The 5,601-nt window shown below is 36.6% G+C and overlaps 1 pseudogene; it reads left to right on the top strand.

The window, feature by feature from the left end:
- Positions 1–1,528, top strand: part of LOC137642140 (piggyBac transposable element-derived protein 4-like) — a 1,984-nt pseudogene extending 456 nt beyond the window's left edge.
- The last annotated feature ends 4,073 nt before the right edge of the window (positions 1,529–5,601 follow it).

The raw sequence follows: 5,601 nt of genomic DNA, 5'->3' as shown, positions 1-5,601 counted from the left end.
CCAGTGGAAGTGTGATCCTCAACATGGGCAATCACGGAAGAGACTGGCAAGGAATGTAATGGCATCATTCACTCTAGGGCCAGCTCATGAGGAACGGCGCACTGTGGGAGCAGAGGAGACTTTTAGGCTCTTTATTACAAATGTAATTGTGCAAGAATGTGTCACCTGGACAAATAAACCTATCGACCTTGTTGCATCAAAGCAGAAAACCCAGTAAAGCACATATGCAAAAACAGATCTAATAGAGATGTTAGCACTCCTGGGAGTGCTCATAGCAGCAGGGCAGCAGCAGGACAACCATTTGTCTGTCCTTGAGATGTGGAGTCAGGTAACTGGTTGTCCTATCTATAGAGCAGCAATGTCCAGGGCCAGGTTTGAATTCCTTATATCCTGCCTGAGGTTTGACGATCCTGAAACCCGCATTGAGAGGCAGGAACAGGACAAGTTTGCCTCCATAAGGAAAGTGTGGGAAGAATTCATTGAGAAGTGTACCCGGTACTATGTCCCCCGTGAAAACCTGATAGTCGATGAGCAAATGCTGGGATTTAGAGGGAGGTGCCCCTTCATAATGTATATCCCAAGCAAACCACCAAAGTATGGCATCAAGCTTATCCTTATATGTGACGCAAACACTAAATATATGCTTGGTGCCAAACCCTACCTTGGGAAGGGGGGGAAAATACTGCCACGGGACGTAATAAGCGCCCGAGCACTACTATACGAAAGAATGAACCAGGCCATATCATGGATCCCAAAGAAATGTCACCACCGACAACTGGTTTACGTCAGTTCCCCTTACCGCCGATCTGCTTAACAACTGCGGGATGACACTTGTTGGCACTATTCGAGCCAACAAGATAGAAATTCCACACGAGATGAAGGCGAAAGAAACCCGCATCCACGGCTCAAGTGCCTTCTTATTCATAACAGAAATGATGCTTGTTTCCTATATTTCAAAGACATCTCAGGTACTGAAGAAAATGGTTCTCCTTTTGTCATCGCAGCACACACAGCCTACAATTGCACCCCGTGGGAAACCCGAAGTCATTGAATTTTACAATTCAACTAAAGGAGGTGTTGATACTTTTGACAAAATGTGTGCTGTAACGTCCACCTCAAGGAAGACATGATGTTGGCCCCTATGTGTGTGGTACGGCATCCTAAATGCAGCAACCATCAATGTATACATTATAAGCTAGGAGAATCGTGGAAGAACAGGAAGAAACATACTGCCAAGGAGGAGTTTGATGATGGAAATTTCCACAGCACTCATCACTCCCTGGGCTCAGATGCGCATGACGTCACCTAACATGTCAAGACAACTTCGCACTCTCATCACGACTGTGTTGGATCTCCCATCAGTGGCTACAGGGGCACCAGGGACTTCAATCTCAGATAGCAACTCTCCCCGGTACGCTGTTCGGCTTGTCCTAACAAGTCGGACAGGAAGACCCGCCACCCCTGCGTCAAGTGTGCCCTGCCGAAATGCCCTCAGCATGTATACCCTTTCTGTGGCGACTGTCTGTAAAAGGTAAGTTAATTTTTCATTCCGTCTTCATTCTAGTGGCCATAAGCTTTTCAGAAAGCATGAAAAATAAAATGAGCAAAACCTCAACAAACAAAATTATAGCCACTTTTCACGCGTCTTCCATACAGTTTCCAGTGGTAGCAGTGGGCTGTACCTGCCTGAGGCAAGGGTCCATCTATTCAACAACAAATTTGCAGGAGAAGTCACCAGCTAAAAACACACTTTGTGTTTAGTGATTTTACCATTCCTTGCATTAAATCACGTACAGGGTTAACATAAAATAGAAATCAAGTTTACATATCATCATTCGAAAGTTTAGCAGTTACTCTTTCAATGTTTATTATGTAATAAACGTGTTTTGAAGTTAAGTATGTTTTTTTTTTTTTTTTCCGAAAAAAGGGTAAGTTCTCCCGGCAAAGTGGTTAACGTCCGTCAAAAACAGTGATGTGGTTCTAGGGTTAAAGGAAATTATAAAAATATCCAACAATAATGGCTACCAAAACGTTCATCAGCACTCATTAATTGCCAACGAGAAACCTACAATAAATATAAGCAAGGTGTGTGTGCGTGTGTAATTGCAGCAGTAATTCTTTGTTTTCATCCACAGGAAACTTTGAAAAAAAAATTCTTTCTCGGTGGGATTCGTACCTTTGGAGTTTAAATAATCGGTCTGTGCTTAGCTATTCCTGTCATAAATGGACTGAGAATCATACACAAAAATTCCAAACACCCACAAATCTCTGGAGTAGGACAGGGTTTCTTTGGAAACTGAACCTTACAACATACAGCGTCAGGACCCTGTCCAGGGGAGAACATTTTGCCGTGTTACTAAAAGAGCTGAAATAAATAAATTGAGATATAATAGGATTGAGCGAAATTGGAACTGAGTTAAAAAGGCAATATATTTTGCTTCAGAGGACATGAAAGGGAGAAAGAAAATGCAGTGGGTTTTTCTTATAAATAAAATCTTAAAGATAACATAGAAGAACTTTGTAGTACTAGTCATAGAATTGCATGAATAATCATCAAACTAATTAAGAAATATAAGCTAAAAATCATTCAAACGTATGCACCAACAACATCCCATACAAAGGAAGAAATGGAAACTTCTTATGAAGATCTGAATATATTTATAAAAAGAAAAAAAAACATGAGACTCAATTTACATTTGTTTTGGATGATTCCAATGCTAAAGTATGTCAGAAGAACAGAGGTGAGTCAGCACTAAGTAAATTTGAAATAGACACAAGGAAGACAAGAGAGACAAAAATGCAAATTAGAAAAAGATTGGAAATGAGGGTAAAATCCATAGAATCAGATGAACTAAACAAAGCAATAAACAAACTAAAGCCCAATAAATTCATAAACACAATTAGACCAAAACTGAAAAAACTGCTAAAGAAAGGAAGACGCATCAAATTGACGAAAAGAAGACTTGGAACAAGGCGCCAACAGATGTTTACTTTAAAGGACGAAAATGGAAATATCAACAAAAGAAAAGTGATACAAACTGCAGACGATTTCTATACAATGCTATACAATAGTGATACAAGAAATAACTTTGTTAATAGAAATTAGGAAACACCTGAGCCGGTACCAAACATAACGATAGGAGAAGTAATGAAAGTATTAAATGGTATGAAAAGATGCAAAGCAGCAAAAGATCCCCTAACAATTGATTTAATAATAGAGTAAGTAGATTTAATACTAGTAAAACTCGCCGAACTTTACATCAATGCCTGCAAGAATGCTCTATACCTACAGCTAGGTAAAACTTTATCATTATACTAATTGATTCTGCCTAAACTTCAGCAGTAATGAAAGACCTTCAAAGACAAGGAATAGATGAATGTTATGTAAGACATCTATACAGGAAGTACAGTAATCCTTAAACTACAAGAAAGTAGTGAGAAAATCCAAATTGAGAAAGGAGTTAGACAGAAAGACTTCATCTCTCCTAAATTATGCCTAGAAGTTTTCAAGAATTTAGACTGGAAAAATGTAGAAATTAATATTATTGGGGAATACCTTAACAACTTAAAATTTTCAGATGACATAGTTCTAGTTTGTGAATCATAGGAGGAATTGCATACGATGAAAGATTTTCATAGAGAAAGCAGACGTATATGACAGAAAATGAATATGAGTAAAAGTAAAATAATGTTCAATGAAAATGCAAGCACAACAAATGAGAGTTATGGACGAACCTCTAAAGATTGTTAATGACTATATGTACCTAGAACAGACAGTAAATGATTTCTCAGGACATGAAACTAAAATAAAAAAAAGGATAAACATTTGATGGAGAGCTTTTGGTGAACAAAATGAGATTATGAAAAGTAAAATAACACTTTCTGTAAAAATTTAAGTACTTAATTAGATGGTCATACCAGTATTAACTTATGCATCAGAAACTTGGAGCCTTACTTAAACCTTAGAACATCAGATGGTTACAACTCAAAGAGCTATGGAAAGAATAATGATGGGAATAACACTAAGTGATAGAAAAATATCAACATAGATGCGAAAGCAAACTAAAGTAGAGGATATTCCAACATGTAAGAATAAGAAATTTACATGTGCAGAGCATATACTGAGAATGACTGATAACAGATGGACATTAAGATTAAAAGAATGGGTCCCTATAGATTGCAAAAAAGCAACGAAAAGGAAGAGAAGACTATGGGTTGACAAGCTAAGAAAATTTTCGAGCAAAGACTGGCATAAAAAGACCATAAACAGACGGGAGTGGAAGGTCATGTCTGAGGCCTTTGTCCTGCAGTGGACTAGTTAAGGCTGATGATGATGATGATGGTAATGATACATATATACACACACACATACATACAAACGCGCACACACACCCACACACACACACACACATATATATATATATATATATATATATATATATATATATATATATATATATATATATATATATCATCATCATCTCCTTCTACGCCTATTGACGCACAGGGCCTCGGTTAGGTTTCGACAGTGGTCTCTATCTTGAGCTTTTAATTCAATACTTCTCCATTCATCATCTCCTATATATATATATATATATATATATATATATATATATATATATATATATATATATATATATATATATATATATATATATAATGTGTGTGTATGGCAATCACTACGTTTTCAAATATTTCTTTCTCAATTTAAACTAATTTTCTCTGTTTAGTTTTTTTATCCTTGAACCAATAAAATAAACACTAACTTTTATAAAAGTAAGTGAATAATTAGCAAACTAAACCACTTAAAAAAATAAGAAATTAAGTTAAATTATTATCATTATTGCATTTTGTATATACAATCCTGAAACATCTTGCCCTTCATGTAATGAAATTCAACTGAAAAAGAGTAAACGGTTACTGATCTTAAAAGGAGACAGAATGTAGGTCTGATAAAAATAACTGATCCTCGGTTCAGTCTCTCCTCATAATATAAACTATGAGAATTCAAGCCAGCTGTATGTTCGAAATGGCATTAACAGAAAAAACACGTATAAAGGTAACTGCAATGAAAGTGTAGTGGGATCAAAAGGTATTTACCTGAGGATAAGTTTCACATGTTACCCATAGAATTAAAAAGGTAAAAACTGACACCATTTCGACAAGACTATTCATTATTCTAATGACAAAAAAAAAAAAATGTGGCGAATAAAAGAGCCTGACAGAGCTAAAGGACTAACCCTCACGAAGGTCTTGTATTAATTGGCCATAATACTCGGATACAATCCTGATTCAATTCAATAGTCAGGATTATGTCCTGGGCCTAAATAACAACATACTGTCCCATTCCAATTTTTCATCTGTGAGAGAGGCTATTGACTAGATTCATACTAGCAGCTTACTAGCAAGACTAAATTCATCCATGGATATATATATTTTTTGGGTGCACATTAACAGCTTTATATGAAGTCCTAACTCCCAACAGCACCTGTCAATTGTCACGATCCACAACAATAGCAAGATGGTAATTACTCATTTCCACAGCAACAACGCTGAATCAACGCACTCGTTTAATTTTACACCTCGGGTTACCGTCTTAAA

Source organism: Palaemon carinicauda, chromosome 6 (genome assembly GCF_036898095.1).
Source record: "Palaemon carinicauda isolate YSFRI2023 chromosome 6, ASM3689809v2, whole genome shotgun sequence".
Lineage (NCBI taxonomy): Eukaryota > Metazoa > Arthropoda > Malacostraca > Decapoda > Palaemonidae > Palaemon > Palaemon carinicauda.
Note: the sequence above shows the minus strand (reverse complement) of the source record. Positions and strands in the feature narration are given on the sequence as shown.